Below are 21,136 nucleotides of genomic sequence, written 5' to 3'. Positions count from 1 at the left end.
GGTGGTCATTTTTTCTATCCAATGTTAATAATTAAATAAATTCGCTGGTCAAATCCACTAACGCTAACCGCTAACTGCTGATTGTCAAACAAGGACATTGCGGGATAGTTCTCACTTCAATTTGTTGTGTGATTTGAATACTCTCTTTGTCACAATATCTCTCAAGTAGTTAATATGGTTGGATTTATTAATTATATTTTTTTAATTTTTTCATGGTATTAATAAAATACTTGGTAAATAAATATATATATAGCATTATTTTGTATTATAACTTTGATATTTAATTAGAAAAACAGTGCACAAAAAAGATAATAGATAATGTAGTGAATATAATCAATTGATGAATTTGAATGTAAAAACTTTACAATTGAGAAAAATAAAGACAATATAACTAATGAAAATATTTATTTTAATTAATTTATTGATAATTAATATTTTTTAATTTTTTTTCACTGAATAAAGACATTGTAAGGATAATGTAGCGAATATAATCAATTAATAAATTTGAATATAAAGAATTTTTATCTAATAAAATTATTTCTCTTATTTAATTTATTGATAATGAATAATTTTTTTTTTTTTGAATAAAGGCATTGTGGACACATAATTATAAATTAAAGAAATGCATATGTATTATTTTGTGTTGTAACTACTAAATTATTATTTATATAATTTAATAAGAGTAAAATAAAGTACTAATTATGCCAACTTTGATTGGAATGAGGTTCGAACCTAAGACCTTTTTTCTATTGAAGTCAATGAGTAAGTTAACGATGAACTAACGACAATTTTTAAAATTTTAACGGAATTAGTAACGGTGTGTGGGTATTTTAGAAAATTTTAGTGTAAAATTTAAATCTGATCAATCTTTCAATCAATCTGAGTCATTCATTTGATTAAAATCTGTGACCGCCATTTTTTCTACCCATTATAGGCCTAACTCTCTTGGGCTCTTATTAGTATAGTAGATATATATATATATATATATATATATATATATATATATATATATATATATATATATATATATATATATATAGGGATGCACTCAGGTGCGAATAAGTACCCAGGAAGGAATATGCGAACGAATTAGCGCGCGATACGTGTTCAGATCTAATAACTCATTTTCGTGTGTTTGTCTATCTTAACACGAATTACAGGGGAGTTATGGCAACTTTCGTCTAGGACGAAGGCAGCGATTAAAAAAGCTAATGGTTAGGGGTTTACTTTTCTACATTACATTGGTATCATCAAAATCCTAATACAATGTTCCTAACACCGTATTTGGTTTCAACCATACCTAGAAGTTCCTGCAAAATTTTAAATTCTTCATCAGAGCGAATCCAACCTCGAACAATGACAACCTTCTTAATTCCTAGAAAGCAAGCAAGTAACACTTTAATAGACTGCATTTCAGGCCTCCACCCATTAAAACGGCTAAACTTCAAAGTGCGATGCATTTTCAGTGTTCGATCCACACTGCTGAGTTCCTCCATAAGCACAAAATCCTCTGGATTTAACTTCAAATACTAATAACGGAACATAAACATAAATAAGCAATTAGTTCATAATACATAACAAATTTGCATTAAGAAATGCAACAATAATGGAATCAACCAGAATTTTATGGAACGTATCCATACATATAAAAATGAAGATTACCTGTAGACCCCATATATCAAGTTCGCATAATTTTGGGCATGCTTGCAGCAAATGTATGAATGCAGAATTATTTATATTTTTTGACGGAAAGCTATAACTTGATATATGTAGCTTGAGGAGTTCAATGTTTAGTGCAGGTGCATTTCCCACTCTTGTACGTTTTTCAATAAACATCTTGGAAATCAAGAGAAAGACAATTAGATCAGTTCTTAAAAAACATTTTATAAAAACAGAATTAAACAAAAAAAGAGTCAGGCCAATTTACCTCAAAGCAACAAGTGGAACAATCCAAATTAAGACTTTATATAGATCTCAAGTCCAAGTTAGGTGGCAGAACACCAAATCCCATGTAACAATAACATAAAATCTTGTGCAGGATGATATCCAAACTACCAAGTTTTGGTGCAACAATGTTAAAATAAAATATGTTACTGCATTCGACAAATGAGAGATCCTCAAGCATAGGAAGATAAACAACATAATCCGAAAAATTTCTAGGCTTAAAGTTAACATGGTCAAGACAAAGTGATGTAACATTCGGAAGTACACACATGGCATTCATTAGTTCAACAGAGACATTAAAAAGTTTCAATCTCTTCAGCGTTGGGCAAGAAAATATATGCAATTCGGCACCCTCCATCTTGTTTCTATATCTATACTACAAGAAATGTCAATTTCTTCAACACCATTCTGGGTGAGAAGAAGAAACTGTTGAATTTGGAAGATGGAATGGCCTGGCGGGTGGAGAATAACACCACACGCCAGTTAGGCGGAAGCAATATGAAGAATCTAGGAATAGGAAATGTGTATAAAACTGAAATTATATTAGTATATTCTCTGTTTCTAATACAGAAACACAGTACATATATATACACAAATACATAACTGTAAGTAACTACCCATAACTACCCATAACTGACATCTATTCATAAACAGACACAACCCTATAGATAAATCTAACTCTTTAGTTTTCAACACTCCCCCTCAAGCTGGAACATCTAGAAGTTTCAAGCTTGGATTAAAACATACACTCTACATTACAAATGAAGATTAAAAGCAGTTAGAGAATAACAGTGTTGGATGGCTTCGGAGGAACAATGCTATAAACAATCCTTGGGAATGAAGGCACCAGGGCAAAGCTTGTCACAAACAACCTTGGGAATGAAGTCACCAAGGGCGAAGATTAACACGAACACCCTCACAGCAACATAAGCATTCTAGGATTTGCCAATCAACAATCTCCATCATGAACGGCAGAGCAACCAAATCATGAGCAGCAAAGGGGATGTAGTAGAGCCCATAGATTGTTGTATGAATACCGAGAAAACCACATGATTGTTGTTTATACCTCTTATAGGATAAGTGAATAACAAAAGAAGCTTCCGGAAATAAACAAGGTGCCAAACATGAAAACCCTAGGGACTAAGTATGGTATACCGAATATAAAGAAACAAATACGGTTATACCAAAAACACCCCGGAAAGAGGTTTGGCAACCAACCCAAAAAGCCTTCAAACTTCACCAAAAGGTCCAAGGGCAAAACAACAATCTGGAATTTTCACCGGAGAATACATCACAAGGAAAAATACAATTTTGATGTTTGAAATACCCTAGGAAAGTAGGCTCTGATACCATGTTGAATTTGGAAGATGGAATGGCCTGGCGGGTGGAGAATAACACCACCCGCCAGTTAGGCGGAAGCAATATGAAGAATCTAGGAATAGGAAATGTGTATAAAAGTGAAATTATATTGGTATTCTCGCTGTTTCTAATACAGAAACACAGTACATATATATACACAAATACATAACTGTAAGTAACTACCCATAACTGACATCTATTCATAAACAGACACAACCCTATAGATAAATCTAACTCTTTAGTTTTCAACAGAAACCACTGATTCAAATTGTCCGACATCAAATTAGCTATATACTCATAATCAAAGTCTTCAAGGAAATGGGATACAGATACATCTCCGCAAAAGCAGAAGATAATTTTCTGAATAGGTCCATTGTGTTGAATGAGAATTTTGTTGATTACTTCAAAAATAGGAGATTCCAACCTCCCACCTCCAGCATAGGGATATTTAAGACATATGTAATCAAAGAAATCAGGGTCAAAGCTAAGCTTTGTCAGACTAAACCATATATCCTTCCAAATGGAAGATAAAATTGTAGTTCTAGCAGCTTCTTGAATCGACAAAAATCCCAAAATATTGTCAAGTATATCAGCCGGGAGTTCACTAATTCTGTCACTTTCTGCCATAATTCATATAACTGTGACAAACAAATATTGGAAAACGAAGAAATTAGAACATAGTTCTATAATATGAATTCAAAACAAACCTATTTTTGGCATTCAAATTTTGTAGGCCTATAACCACTAATTTAATCTGCAAAATATAATTTATAAAGCAGAGAACACTTAGATCCAACTACTAGCTAATACAATCTGTGATTGCACCCAAACTCAAATTATTGAAAGATGCAACTTCAACATTCCTACACTACGCCACATCACTTAGCAGTAAATTAAAAGATAAAATTAAAAAAGGAAACTTAAGGATTGGGAATAAACGGAGAAAGAAAATGGCTTCTCTTCTGCAGTTCTGCGTACGCCGTACAGAGAAAGAAAATCGACGATGGATTGAGGGAGGGAGGGAGCGTTCCATAAATTTCAACGAAGAAGAAGAAGACTTACCCAAATTCGCAGATTCGCAGGGGAGGGAGGGAGTGTTCTGCTTGATTCTGGAATCTGGAATGCTGGTCGCTACATTTAGGAATTAGGAATTAGGAATTAGGAATAGGGATTTAGGGTTTTATTGTCTGTTTTAGTTGAATTTTGCATTTTTGCATTCGCCCATAAAATTTGTACATGACTTGTCAAGATAAATAGATTATTGTGGGATCTTGGTATATATTGCTTCCATTTTAATGAAATTGTAACTTTTTAAAAGATCCAATAAATTAATTCATTTATATATAAACTCCCACAACCTCCTACTTAAGGGAATAAACTTGGTGCCATTGAATTGAACCACAAGGTCTTGACGAGTTGAATTATTTAAAATATTTCAATTAGAGTTTAATGATATATATAAATAATTAAGTTCTCGTGCGGTTGTGCAGTGAGTAGTGTGCGTGAGTTTTGTATAGGGGTGGACACTTCAGTTCGGTTTATTCGAGCCGAACCGAATCGATCCGAATCGAACCGAACCGAACCGAATCAAACTAGTAATAGAAACTCGAACGGTTCGGAATTTTGTAATCCAAACGGTTTAGTACCAAACTGAACCGAAACCGAACGGTTTGGCAAAAACCGAACCGAACCGAATGCTATATAATTTTTTTAATAAATAATAATAATAATAATAATAATAATAAATTAATAATAATAATAATAATAATATTAATAATAATAATAATAATAATAATAATAATAATAATAATAATAATAATAATAATAATAATAATAAGTAAATCCAAGTTCCTTGATGCTTGCTCCGCCATTTAGCAATCGTTATGCCATGGAACCGTGTTCACCATCCATGGTGAACACGGTCCCAACGGTAACAGTGCACCGTTATCTTCTTTTTTTTTTTTTTCCTTAATTAATCGCGCGACTTTTCTTCTTCATTTTCACATTTTGCGGTTTCACTCCCTCTTCGTGCAAGCTTCTTCAACATAACCTCATAAAAATAAAATTCATAATTTCATAACTGCACATTCATAAATCCATGCCTGCACATTCATAATTACATGAATTTATGAATGTGTACTTATGAAATTATGAATGTGCAGTTATGAGATTATGAATTTTCTGTTATGAGATTATGAATTTTCTGTTATGAGATTATGAATTTTATGTTATGAGATTATGAATTTTCTGTTATGAGATTATGAATTTTATGTTATGAGATTATGAATTTTCTGTTATGAGATTATGAATTTACAATACATTCATAATCTCATAACAGAAAATTCATAATCTAACCAAACGCGCGCCGTTAACACCACATTAGCTAATTTTTTTTTTTTCGTAAAAACGGCGCCGTTTGGACCCGTGTTCACCATTCATGGTGAACACGTTTCCAGGGCATAATTTGCGGCCGTTCAGTTCTAATTCTTACTGGTATCGAACCTTAAATTTTTTATTTGATTTATTTATAGCTTGTTTTCTACATTGCACTTTTGTTGTTTGTCGCAATTGTTCTTTACCTCACAATTATATCTAACTTGAGTTATATTTACAATATTCAGTATTTTCCTTACTTTCATGTTTTTCTATAAATTTAATGTGCTTTACAGTCATTCTAATTTTGATTTCCAGTGCATTATAATTATTTTCTAGGTATGATTGAAACCAAATACGGTGTTAGGAACATTGTATTAGGATTTTGATGATACCAATGTAATGTAGAAAAGTAAACCCCTAACCATTAGCTTTTTTAATCGCTGCCTTCGTCCTAGACGAAAGTTGCCATAACTCCCCTGTAATTCGTGTTAAGATAGACAAACACACGAAAATGAGTTATGACTAGATGTTAGGGTCTCCAAGGCGAAAGAAGACACGAGAACAGCAACGAGAATCAAACAGGAGTTGTCAACAAGCACGAAAGGACAGTGTTGGTAAAAGACAATCTTTATCAAGCATTACTTCTCTTCAACAACGAGAAGAATGTTTCACCAATCTGATTTGACAACATCCTAGGACAATAAGGACTTCATCTCATAGGACACACTTTTCAAGAAGCATTAAATGAAGATGTACCATCTTTTGGAGCTAAAGGACAAAACCCTAGTGCCTTCCATACTCTCAACGGCTACATGGTACAACCTCATTAATGGAGCATTTAATGCATGAAGCTCCCCGGTCCTTGTCCACTGGTTAAAAGGTTCGAAAATCTCATCTTCCTCCAACGGATGGATTTTCATCACCTATATAAACTCACCTTCATCAACTAAGAAGGTGCTGGTTCATTATCACTCAACTTACTCACTTACAAAAGCTCTTGAAAAGTCTACAATTTACTAAAAAGCTTTTGTGAACCAGTCTTGAGGTGTTAAGCTACTTGAAGAATCTTTTGTCTTACACCTCAAGGAAGTCTTGGCAATTGTTTGAAGCAATCATATCTCAGAGTCAAGACCTGATCGTTGGAAAATTCAAGAAATCATTTTCTACCAATCTCAACTCAGGAGAATAAGTTGATAGAGGCGGAGTAAACTCGAGGAGTTGAAAAACCTACGAAGGCTGTCCGGCTTAGTGATCAAGGAAGTCTTTGTGTATTTGTACTAAGAGTGATAGTGCAATCCTTCCAACAGTTGTGGAAGAAGAGTGGAGTAGGCAACATTAGCCGAACCACTATAAAATCTCGTGTCCTATCTATTTCTTTACTTACGCTTTTCTTTTTGCTCTCATATCATCCCTTTTATTATCGTTACCGAAGATTTGTCTAAATTACGCAAACTCGTGCAAAGTATCTAAAACTAATCTATCTTATCCGCTGCGCCAAGACACCGAAATGTGACATTTAGGGCTTCTAACGAAAAGAGTCTATTCCCCCCCCCCTCTAGACTCTCATCTCACTCTATCGGGACCAACAAGTGGTATCAGAGCCGATACCTTGATCGGTAAAGGCTTTGCATTTACTGCCTGGTAGATCCCTATTCAAAAATCTCTTGAAAATCTTGCATATTTTCTTTGCACGTTTTTTTTTTAAATGGAAAAGGAACATGCTCATCGATCCAAACAACTTGCTTTTAGTCTTGCTAAATTTGATGACTGGAAGTTAAGAATGCAGGCTCTCCTATGCTCCATTCATGACGAAATGTGGGACGTCATAACCACCGGACCAATCACAATCATGATGGCGAATGCTCAAGCAGCCGCACAGGGAGCAAGAGCTCCACAAATGATACCAAAACCAAAAGACCAGTACTCCTCAGAAGAAAGGACAAGAGCAAATCTGGACAATGTAGCAAGAAATATTCTCTACAACTCTCTGGATGATTCCCTGTTTCCCAGAATCCGAAAATGCAAGAATGCTATGGAAGTGTGGAATGTTCTAATGAGTTTGGGAGAAGGAGACGAGCAAGAAAAGGACAACAAGCTGACAATGGCCGTGAAAAAATTCAAAGATTTCAAAATGCTGCCAAATGAATCAATCATGGATATGGAACTTAGATTCACCAGCCTGATGGGCGATTTATCAGATCTTGGAAAAGAACTCACTGAGAAGGAAATGAATCTGAAGATCCTTCGTGGTCTACCTAAATCATGGGAAATGAAGGTTATTGCAATGAGGGACAGTCGAGATATGAAAACAACAAGCACTGCCAAAATTTTCAGTGATCTCAAAGCTTATGAGTTCGAACATGAACCAAAAGATGTCGAAGATTCAGAAACAAGAAACATTGCTCTCATGGCAAATCAATCAGCATCAACATCCAACAGGACGAAACCTAACTCTTGTGATTTTTTATCTGATGAACAATTTGCACTATTTGTCAGGAAAATGAAAAGATTCATGAGAAAGAACAACTTTCAAGATCCACAACATTCGAGCCACCGAAAGAAGCATGAGAACTACCCTCAAACCTCAAAATCTGAAATCATGGACTCTCAGCTATTGTGCTATAATTGCCAAAAGCCAGGACACTTCAAGGCGAACTGTCTGCATCCTATAGTAAGCAAACATCAAGATAACAATGCTACCACAAGTCCCTCAAAAGAGACTGGAGAAAGATATAAAAGAAGTGACAAACCTGAATCATCAAACTCCAGAAAGGAAGGAAGAAGGAAGGCAATGGTAGTAAATGAAACTTCTAACACAGTTGCAACCGAAAGTAGCTCCTCAAGCTCTAGTTCAGAAGACGAAAGCACTGATGAGGAGAAAGGACTGCTGTGCCTATTCAGTCAAGAGTCAGATGAACTATGTCTCATGGCAGATGAAGACGAGGTAAATAGTCATTCATCCTCTTGTTATTCAGCTGAGTCGAGCTCTGTGAGAAGTCTCACCTCCAATGAATCTGTCACCAAAATTATAAGGAGGTTCAATGTGATAAATAGCACTTACTCCAAACTCAAGGAGGAGAACTCTCGGCTCATGCTTAGCTATAATGAACTAAAGCAAGCTCGTACTGAGAACAATGTGCTAGTCATTTCTAAGGAGCAGCTTGAGAAAGATGTTCTCGCTCTAAAGGAGCTGTGCACAGCAAAAGAGAAGAGAGAGCAAGAATTGCTTGAAGTTTTGGACAAATTCAATAATTCATCCAACCTAATGGATAGAATGATGAATGAATCCAGACTGCCCGGGGAAAGAACTGGAATTGGTTTTAATCCCAGCTCTTCTTCACAAGTCAAATTGAACAAATCCACGAATACATATTCACACAAAAGCTTCGAGGCCGCATTTGTTCAAGGACCCACCCAGTTGTCTAAGCCTATGATGGTAGTTAACAATGTCGAAACGCCACAATCAACAAGCCAACCAAAAGGTACGGCTGCACAACGAATTGTGGAATCTGGAAAGAAGAAATCTAGTAATGGCAATCCTAGACAAATCTATGTCAAAAGGAATGGACCAAATGGCAATAAACAGAATTCACGCCATAAAAAGGGTCAGCCTAACTGGAACACTCAATCCACTAAAAAGACGAATGTTAACCAGAGGCAATATCGTCCGAAATTCACACGAAAGAATCCTGCACAAGGAATCTCAAGAAGTGGACAAATCAGACAACCCGAAAGATCCTTCAAAAGATCTGGGTATGGCAATGGATGGACTGGGCCATCAGAAGAAGATTGGTTTGATTACCCAGAACCTCTTCCAAGAGCAGTATTTGAAATGATTCATCTGCGTAAACAAACCAATCATCTCAAGCATTATGAAAATCCTCCTCAGGAAGATCAACGTAAGAAATATAATGCTAAAGTCTTTGCCAGCATCCATTATGATTATCGCACTTCAAATGGATACAAAGGACCGAGGATGAGTCGTGGATACTCTAGGTTAATATGGGTTCCAAAGTTAACTGCTAACCCCCAAGGACCCGAAACTAAATGGGTACCTAAAAACACATAATCTTTGATGCAGGAAAAACAGGTCATATGGTATATTGATAGTGGATGCTCAAGACATATGACTGGTGACAAAACAATGTTGAGCAACTTTAAGGAATTTGATGGACCCAAAGTTATCTTTGGAGGTGAAAATAGCGGCAAAACTCGTGGAAAAGGGGACATCATCAACAAGGGAATAACAATTCAAGATGTCTCTTATGTTGAAGGACTGAAGTTCAATCTTCTAAGCACAAGTCAATTTTGTGACAAAGGATACAAAGTAGAATTTCTCAAAGAAGAATGCAAAATCGTGAACACGAAAGATAACAAGACAGCTTTAACGGGTCAACGAAAGAAGAATATGTATGTATTATCTTTAAATTCTTCTAATGCTAACGTTTGCCTTGTAGCCAAAAGTAATGCAAATCTCAATCAAGAATGGCACAACAAACTAAGTCATTTGAACTTGAAGACGATAAGCAAGCTTGCCAAGAGAAATCTCGTAAGAGGGCTACCCGAAGCATCTTACAAGAAAGATAAAATATGTGAGGCATGTCAAAAAGGAAAACAATTCAAGTCTTCCTTCAAGTCAAAAGATGAAGATACAAAGTCTCGATCTCTAAGCTTACTACATATGGACCTCTTTGGACCAGTTGATCCAGCAAGTTTAAGTGGAAGAAAGTATACTCTTGTTATAGTAGATGACTACTCAAGATATACATGGGTGCTCTTCTTGAAAAAGAAGAATGTAACAGAAACAGCTCTTCCAAATCTTTTGAGACAACTTCAAACAGAAAAGGAGCTCAAAATAATACGAATAAGATCAGATCAGGGAACGGAATTTGTCAACAAAGTCATAAAGGAATTTTGTGCGCAAAATGGAATTTTCCACCAACTTTCGGCAGCACGAACTCCTCAGCAAAACGGAGTAGCCGAAAGAAGAAACATAACCTTGAAAGAAGCTGCACGAACGATGATCTCTCACTCAGGACTACCTAAGAGATTTTGGGCTGAAGCCATAAACACGGCATGCTATACACAAAATAGATCCTTGATCAACAAATCTCACAACAAGACACCATATGAGTTATGGAAAGGTAAAACACCTAGTATCGTCTATTTTCATGTCTTTGGTTGCAGGTGCTTCATACATAACAACGGAAAGAATCATCTAAGAGCGTTTGACGAAAGAGCTGATGAAGGGTTATTCATGGGATACTCCTCAGTAAGCAAAGCATTCAGAGTTCTAAACAAACGAACAATGGTAATTGAGGAATCCATCCATGTCAAGTTTGATGAACAATCTGAGATGAACCCATCAGGATCGAATCAAAATCCTCAGCAACCTGTTGACGAAAATACCTCAGATGAAGAAGACATACTCTCGTCATACACGAAATATCAACTAAAAGTTCATGAATCCGAACCTGTGTCTCAAGAAAAGGTTGGAATTCAACAGAATGATCCTTCATCTATCACAACATCTGAACCAATGATTTACATTGATCTACCTTATATTCCTGAAATGGACGCTCAGAATCAACAAGATGCTTTTGAACCAGACCTTCGATGGTTAAAAGATCATCCATCAGATCAAGTTATTGGAAATATTCAAGAAGGTGTAAGAACAAGAGCCTCTTTGCACGAAAGTATGATGGCATGTTTTCTGTCACAAATGGAACCAAAAACCATAGAAGAAGCTCTAAAAGACCCAGATTGGGTAATAGCCATGCAAGAAGAGCTCCACCAATTTGAACGAAATAAAGTGTGGGAACTTGTCCCGAGACCATCTCATCAAAATGTCATTGGAACTAAATGGGTGTTTAGAAACAAAATGAGTGAAGATGGGCTCATTGTTAGGAACAAAGCTCGTCTTGTGGCTAAGGGGTATTGTCAAGAAGAAGGTATTGATTTTGATGAAACCTTCGCTCCTGTAGCTAGATTGGAAGCTATTCGCATATTTCTAGCCTTTGCAGCATATAAAAACTTCAAAGTCTATCAAATGGATGTCAAGAGTGCTTTCCTAAATGGACTTCTTAAAGAAGAGGTGTATGTTGAACAACCACCTGGCTTTGCAATCAATAATGAGCTTGAAAAGGTATATCATCTCAAAAAGGCTCTTTATGGCTTAAAGCAAGCTCCACGAGCCTGGTATGATACTCTCTCACACTTTCTTATCAATTGTGGCTTCACGAAAGGAGTGGTTGATAAAACACTCTTTCGTATAAAAGATAATAACCATATTCTTTTGGTACAAATCTACGTTGATGACATTATCTTCAGAAGCACGAATCCAACTTTGTGTGAAAAGTTCTCCAAACTTATGAAAGGCAAATTTGAGATGAGTATGATGGGTGAACTGAACTATTTTCTGGGTTTGCAAGTCAAACAATGCCCAGATGGAATATTCATAAATCAAGCCAAATATACCAAGGATTTAATCCGAAAATTTGGCATTGATGGAAAAAGTTCAGCTAAAATTCCAATAAGCACATCTCTTAGAATGGACATTGATAATGAAGGAAAGGATGTTGATCAAACAAACTTTCGAGGTATTATTGGTTCTCTCCTATACCTAACAGCAAGCAGACCTGACATTTCGTTTGCTGTTGGTGTATGTGCACGATTTCAAGCTAAGCCGAAAGAAAGTCACCTAAGCGCAACTAAAAAGATATTAAGATATCTTAAGGGAACGCAAAGTGTCGGTCTCTGGTATCCAAAAGATGGATCATTTGATTTAGTGGGATACTCAGACGCTGATTTCGCTGGATGTCGAATTGATCGAAAGAGTACCTTAGGAACCTGTCAGTTCCTAGGATGACGAATTGTGTCTTGGTTTAGTAAAAAGCAAAACTCTATTGCCACAAGTACGGCTGAAGCCGAATACATAGCAGCTGGAAGCTGCTGTGCTCAAATCCTATGGATGAGACACCAATTGAAAGATTATGGCATAAATGCACGAGAAGTGAGCATAAAATGCGATAACACGAGTGCTATCGCCATTACGAATAATCCCGTGCTGCACTCTCGGACCAAGCATATTGATATCAAGTATCACTTCATTCGTGATCATGTCGAGAAAAAGGACATATCTCTTGAGTATGTCAATACTGATGATCAACTTGCAGATATACTCACGAAACCCTTAAGTGAAGCAAGATTCTCTTCTTTAAGGCATGAACTCGGAATGATTGAAATAACATAAAGCTAAGAGAATCAGATCTGTAAAGATTCTTGCTCTCGAAAATCAAAATATTTGATTCATCCTCACACGCAAGAATCTTTATAAATGAAGTACTTTATGAGAATAAATTTCTCATCTAACAAAAATTCTAGTGTTTGTTTTTGCATGTGCAGGAATGAGTACTGGAAGCGAAAGAACCATTACGGAGGCACGAGAAGGAAAGAGTGAAGTTCTCAGTGAGCCACTAGTAACTGAGCAACAGCTTAATCAGTTCCTTGAACACGCTCAACACATACGAAACCTTCTTCGTGACACGTCCGATAAAGAGTCACGAGAATCCTTTCACTCTGTTGGAAACCCCATTGGATATGTCAAAGAAAACAGTGTGCTGGAACTAAACGATAGTTTTGACTACTCACCCTCAGGAACCCCCACCAAGATAGCATCTCCTCTCAAGTCCACCGCAAGTAGCCAGAAAAAAAGAAAGCTTGAATAATCTTGTTAGGCCACGGTGACAAATTGTGATGTTATCTTGTTTATGATCTTTTTAGCTTATGACTCTATCATGCAAATATGATAGAAGGATTGCAGGAATGGATAAGGGGAAGGAAAAGAGCAACGAAGTGGAAAAAAGGGCCAAACGTCTAAAACATCATATGCAAGAAGCCAACAAGCTTCCGAATGCTACCATCTTAAGGCTTGAAGAAGATGGGGAAAGAGTCATCGTAACCTACTCCATGCCCAACACAGCACCAAAGGACAAGGAAACTCATGACAAATTGGTCAGCGAGTCCAGGGCTAAGAAGGCTTACTGCATGGAACAGGCCACTCGGCTTGCTAAAGAGAGAATTCTGATGATGAAAAATTCTAATGAGCAAACATCTTATGAAGTTCCTCAACCTAGTGAACAATCTTCTGAAGATGTCACTATGGTTCTCTCTCGGTCCTTAATTCAGTCACCCGAACCCACTCTCTCACTTGAGGAGTTGGATGAATTCGCAAAGATGGCAAATCTGACTGATGTGACCGAAGAGATGACTCGTCTGGAACTTCACGTGCCTTATCGTTTTCTCTAAGCCTTTGCATGATGTACTCTCGTGACCTGGAATCCTCGTGATCTAATAAAAATGTTATCCTTTCGTACTTAGAATGTCTGATTATCTTATCTCTGCCTAACTTTATATGTTACTTGTCCATATCACAGGAAAGCTCATCACTCATACGTTTTCCAATCAAAAGTGCCATAACTTTATGAGTTACAATTTTTTTTTTAAAAAAAAAAAAGAAAAAGGGAATCATTGAAGTTGGAGTTTCATAAAGAAACAAGTTAACAGTCAAAGTCTTGCTTGGAATTAATGACCTCTTGACTACAGTTATGAGCATTAATTGTAACGTTGAAATTAATGTGTAACAGACACATGAGCTATGCGGATTTCTTGCTATAAAAGGAGGTGAATTCTTCACATTACACTCATCCTTCTCTTCTTTACCATGGCTCCAAAGAAACCTTTCACCCGAGGTGATTCCCATAAGCTGAAAGAAAATGTCAGACGTCTCAGGGAGGAACAGGGTGACCTCTACCCTGGCAATAATCCACAAGCACCGGTGGAAATTCCTTCTGACTCCGACTCGTCTCTTAAGTATGATGATATGGCGGGTTTCATTGTTGAAAGTGAAGAGAAGACTCTGAAAGATCTTACCAAGATTCCAGATCCAGACTATATGGCCTTTCTTGCACAAGAGGACTTAATGGAGAAATATGATCAGGAGGAAGAACCTGAATCCTCTTCTGGCTCAAACTACCCACGAACCGGGAAATGGTTCAAGCAAATGCTGGGAGATTTGAAAAAGGGCAAAGGTGAACCATCTGGAGTCAAGAAGAATGGGAGGAAGAAAATTTGATCTTTTGTGTGTTGTATTTTATCCTATGTACTTTCCTCTCTCGGGTCTATGATGAATAAATTTTAACTAGCTCTGGTTTCCTTTAATCGAGATGTTATATGCCTAATCTATCATCTACCTAATAATCTCGATTCAGGACAAAATTCTTGAAAAAGAATATGTTCCCTAAACAGTGTCTTGGATAAGACAGTTGGATACACCTTTTGAGAGGTTCGGTCTATCTATCTAATGGACTCTCTCAATCTACTATCTCCTTCTTCAACTCATGGATAAAAGGAAAGAAAAGACACTCTCATCCAAGAGCTTATCTGAGACTAGAAAAATGTCTCACCGCAATTTCGGGAACTCGGTTGAGAAAGGTTCATCATCTGAGAAAGAACCCGAAAATTCAGAAGTTCTACACTCTTATAGTACTTACCCCTCTTCTAAAGCACAAAGAGAAGTATCGTGCACTGTACTCTTTTGTTAAGGCCAAGGTAATGGCTGGACTAAATGACACGAAAGACGAGGTCTCTCTAGAGAAATCTTGGGAGCAGATCATGAGACTCTCATCGCTGAGATCCTTGCTCATGAGATCCGAAAGAAGGAATACCTTGAGTACGAATGAAAGAAGAAGGGTTGCAATATGTAGAAGGGAAGTCTGCCTTCAAATGCACGAGAGATTGTAATTGTTTATATTGCGCATTGTTCTATGTAACAATTCTCTCGGGAGAGGCATTTGTTGTTGTAACAATTCTCTTGGGAGGGGACATGTTTGACTTTGTTTGTCTCACAAGTCCAATGTTTTGAAAATTTCATCTTCTCTCGGGTTTGGAATCATGACTAAAAATGCTTAATGCTTTTAGCTCTTATTTCCAACCGTTCAGATGAATCCTAGTGGGATCATGTGACCGAAAAAAGTGGTCCACTCCCCCACTCTGTCTGATGCATGATGTGACGTGCATTTAATGCACTAATAGGCACTCGAGTGTTTTCTCTCACCTCATTAAATGAGGGAATGATCGTTTTTTTGATCTACACACGATCTTATCACTCCCCCATGATGATCAGTTACATTTTGGAGAAGAAAAACCGGGAGAGTTTTGAATTTTAAAATGGATCATCCATACCCGGATACCCGGAATTCTATAAAACCCTATTGAATCTTTTTTTGGATCTATTTACCCTACCTCTCTCCCCTTCATTCTCTCTAATCCTCTGTCTCTCTCAAATCCTCAACTATGGCAGAACATCCACAAGCATCACCATCTAATCCCGAACCAGAAACTCTTTCCAACTTGGAAGTCCCAAGCTTTCCCACTGAGGACCTGAGATTCATTGAATCCAGAGTACCCTTCATCGTAGGGGGAAATATGTGGGACGCACATGGATTCCTTGAGTACATCCTGGATAGAAAATTTGGTGAACACATCATACATCTCCTCACAGAAACAGGATTATATAGCTTCATCACACACCTCTATACTGTTTGGCACCCGATTGATGTAACCCAGTTTTACATGAATGCTTCAATATCTTCTGATTATTTGACTATCACTTCCAGAGTCAATAATCATCATGTAGTCCTTACCTCGGAGGACATTCGATCAACATACGGGTTTCCACACAGAGATGAGTCTTACAAGACAGATATTATCTACTATCATCTCGACCCTGAGGACTTCTACGAATCCATCAAGAACAATCACGCACCATCCAAGGCAGAAATCACTTGGCCGTTGAAGAAGAAATGGTTCCGGCTGGATTATGAGTTCACTGTTGATATCTTCAATAAACTTGTCGATCACAAGACCTCAGGCACTGATGATGTGATGAAGGAGAAGTTGAAAATGCTGCATGCTTTCTTGAATGGTTTTAAAGTCGATTGGTCGAAAATCATATTCAACAATATTGTTCACACCATCACCTTTCATCGAAAAAGTCCAGGAGACATTGCGAAGAAGTTAGGATATGGTTTTGTGATAAGCCATCTTCTGGCAACGAAAGGAGTCATTCTGCGCCCAGGAATTCGGCCTGGACTGAAAGCATGTCACATGAAACAAAAACCGTCAGGGTATGACAAGCAGAAGGCGTTGGAGTTGGGAATCCCTATTGAGCAAGTCAAAGCCAAGAGGAAATCAAGAACACCTAGGGTTTCAGAAGATGATCAACCCAAGCCGAAACGACAAAAACGAGAAAAGCACTCCTCTCGGAGTAAGGCGAAAAAGGCAGAAGAAACTTCAGTTGTTCCTATCCCTTCAAAATCTCCACGAGAGAAGAAAGATCCTATTCCATCCTCCCATCTACCAGAAGCAATCGTTGTCAAAGACTCATCCGAAGACGATGATAATCTGATTCTCTCCAGAGTTATCAAAAAGAGTCACTTTCGGTCTCCCGTCAAGGCGAAATCTTTCCCGAAGGAACCTCCTACACCGAAAGAAGAAGACACGAAAGGTGCATCCCCACAGGGGGAAATAATCATAAATGAAGCACTTTCTGAGGGGGAAGCTCAACCGAAAGATGTTCTTCCTGAAAAAATTCCTGATGATCAAGAACCCCAGTCTGTTCTCGGTTCTACTCAAGACCACCATCCACAAGAACCTACTTTGGCATATCAACTCCTTCGAGAGCTGACACAAGAACCTGCTAATGTAGACATGGAGGCCAGTCGCTTAAGTCTTCCACAAGAACCTGAGTCTCCAGAAAAGACGAAAGAGGCGACTGATGCTCTGTTATCTGTGCCTTGTTTGCCACAAGAACCTACCAATACAGAGCAGGTAACTCTGACACAAGAACCTGTGTTGGTAGACGAGGCGGCCGTTGTGCAAGTAGCTTCTCCGAATATACCGAAACCTTCAGCTCCAGCCCCTGAAGTAAAGGTTTCTCGCCGTTCACTAGATCAGTTGCTTAGAGAATCCATTGAAAGGGATTACACGCGAGTTCTGCAGTGGCAAAAGTGGCGCACTGCTCCCCTACGGACCTTTCTTGAAACTTTTGAAGCAATGCAGGATGAAGAAGACTTTGCACTTGCATGGATTGGCACTGAGGATGTTTCAAAAGCTCTTCGGATTGAAGAAATCAATCGCGCTCTCTCTTACAAATTGACAAATCGCACTCTCGGGAGAGATAAAGCTCCAGTCTGCATCGAGCTCAACAAGCCACACTTGGATCCAGTTTATGAAGAAGAAATGAAGCAACTTCGATATGCCATGTTGCTATCAAAGATCAAGACCTCCTTAGAGAAGGAACACCAAAATGATCCAAATTGTAATGTCAGTGGCACAAAAGATGAGCATGGACGAGAGATTGAAGAAGACGAGAGTAATGAAGATGAAGATGAAGATGTCAATGATGATGATGTTGATGATGCCGATGATGAGAATGATGATGATGATGATGATGACAATGATGATCAGTTGGGTAATGAAGGTGCTCAAGAAACCGACCCCAAAGACAGTGAAGACTCGAAAGAAGCTTCAACTACTCATCCCGAAGATCTATCTCGCGCTATTGTTCCGCATATCCAACCCATAGACGAGACTCCAATCAAGCACGGAAACGAAAGTATGCGTGAAGACAAACTGGAAGCTTCACCAATTCTTCTTAGCTCTGCTAGTGGTGGAAAACGGGAAGCACCACCTCAAGATGATCACATGGACACATCACCAACAAACATTGAGGAAGAATCCCCTGCAGAGTCCCCACGGACTATCATGAACCTCATGAGAGGAACTGTTCATGCAGCCGAGACCATCCATAGACAATATCTTGCCTTGCGAGAAAAGGACACGAAAGTTATGGATGATCTATGCAAGAAGGTCGATTTTCTGATAGCAGCACAATCTAAACCTCGATCTCCACCTCCAGCACAGCCTCAACCGCAGCAACAAAGCCAATCAGATCACAAGCTCCTTGAGCGAATGACAAAGAAACTTCATGATCTCGAAGCTTCTCTGAACAAAGTTGCGCGACAACAGCACGAACTCAAACATACTCATTTTGGACTCAAAGAACGTATGGATTTGGCCTGTACAAAGATTGACACATATCAGGACAATTCGTACCAACTGGGCGAATATGCACTTCAAATTCTCGGGTATGCTCAGGATATCTTGCTTGCAATCAACAAGGTCTCCTCCATTCCTCCTACCACCTGTGCTGATGATGCCAAAAAGGGGGAAAAGAGAAATGATGACAAAGATAAGGATGATGATCAGCCGAGAGATAGCACGAAAGATCAAGCTCGTGAAGCACGACACTCTCCCTCTCGGACACCAAGAGACTATAACCAAAGGAACACGAATCCATCTCATCCACCTTCCAAATCTCGTGGTTACCATTCCTCAAAGTCAAGATATCATGGTCGATACCAATCCTCCAAACAAATCAAGCCGAGACAATCATATGGTTCTGAAGCCAAATACATATTCACAGGGCTGTCAAAGAGAGAACAGACGAATTTAAGGCAGAAACTTATGAGAGACAACAAAGTAACTATGGATGGCATAGGAAACTTTGTGGACTTTGTCCCATATGAAGAAGGCAGTGGCAAACGATTCGAGGGTTGCAATAATCCCATTTGGTTGAAAACAAAAGACAATTATACAAGACAAAATCACATGAGCACTCAAAATGAGAGAATCAAAAGAGCAAACAAAGAACTGTGGAGGAAGCACGATGAAGAAAGAAAGAGAAAAGAAGATGAAGCAATGGAAAGAGAAAGGATCAGGAACCTCATTGAAGACCTCTCTAATGTAACCAAAGACTCCCCACAAAATGTCATGCATAATGCAGCTTTCAAAGTGCACAAGGAATCAGGAAAGAGCTACCAAGAAGGCATGAATTCGTTTGAATTGATCTCGTGGTGGAAATATGGTATTGTTGAAGGAAGCAACATTCGAGAAGCCTACAACAATTACACTGGTCTGAACATCAAAGGAGAACATGAAGAGCTTGTCAGGACTAATCCTATTAAAGTTTTCAGAGCAAAAATCAATGAGAAAATTGACTTCAATAGGATGCTAAAATCCTTATGGAACTTTCATCAGCCTTATAAGAAGAGTATAGGTTTTGGCATCATCAAAAAGGGGGAAATTGTTAGGAACATTGTATTAGGATTTTGATGATACCAATGTAATGTAGAAAAGTAAACCCCTAACCATTAGCTTTTTTAATCACTGCCTTCGTCCTAGACGAAAGTTGCCATAACTCCCCTGTAATTCGTGTTAAGATAGACAAACACACGAAAATGAGTTATGACTAGATGTTAGGGTCTCCAAGGCGAAAGAAGACACGAGAACAGCAACGAGAATCAAACAGGAGTTGTCAACAAGCACGAAAGGACAGTGTTGGTAAAAGACAATCTTTATCAAGCATTACTTCTCTTCAACAACGAGAAGAATGTTTCACCAATCTGATTTGACAACATCCTAGGACAATAAGGACTTCATCTCATAGGACACACTTTTCAAGAAGCATTAAATGAAGATGTACCATCTTTTGGAGCTAAAGGACAAAACCCTAGTGCCTTCCATACCCTCAACGGCTACATGGTACAACCTCATTAATGGAGCATTTAATGCATGAAGCTCCCCGGTCCTTGTCCATTGGTTAAAAGGTTCGAAAATCTCATCTTCCTCCAACGGATGGATTTTCATCACCTATATAAACTCACCTTCATCAACTAAGAAGGTGCCGGTTCATTATCACTCAACTTACTCACTTACAAAAGCTCTTGAAAAGTCTACAATTTACTAAAAAGCTTTTGTGAACCAGTCTTGAGGTGTTAAGCTACTTGAAGCATCTTTTGTCTTACACCTCAAGGAAGTCTTGGCAATTGTTTGAAGCAATCATATCTCAGAGTCAAGACCTGATCATTGGAAAATTCAAGAAATCATTTTCTACCAATCTCAACTCAGGAGAAGAAGTTGATAGAGGCGGAGTAAACTCGAGGAGTTGAAAAACCTACGAAGGCTGTCCGGCTTAGTGATCAAGGAAGTCTTTGTGTATTTGTACTAAGAGTGATAGTGCAATCCTTCCAACAGTTGTGGAAGAAGAGTGGAGTAGGCAACATTGGCCGAACCACTATAAAATCTCGTGTCCTATCTATTTCTTTACTTACGCTTTTCTTTTTGCTCTCATATCATCCCTTTTATTATCGTGACCGAAGATTTGTCTAAATTACGCAAACTCGTGCAAAGTATCTAAAACTAATCTATCTTATCCGCTGCGCCAAGACACCGAAATGTGACATTTAGGGCTTCTAACGAAAAGAGTCTATTCACCCCCCCCCCCCCCCCCCTCTAGACTCTCATCTCACTCTATCGGGACCAACATACGGAACAT

This window comes from Ipomoea nil, unplaced genomic scaffold (assembly GCF_001879475.1).
Source record: "Ipomoea nil cultivar Tokyo-kokei standard unplaced genomic scaffold, Asagao_1.1 scaffold0177, whole genome shotgun sequence".
NCBI lineage: Eukaryota > Viridiplantae > Streptophyta > Magnoliopsida > Solanales > Convolvulaceae > Ipomoea > Ipomoea nil.
This window is presented reverse-complemented; position numbering follows the sequence as displayed.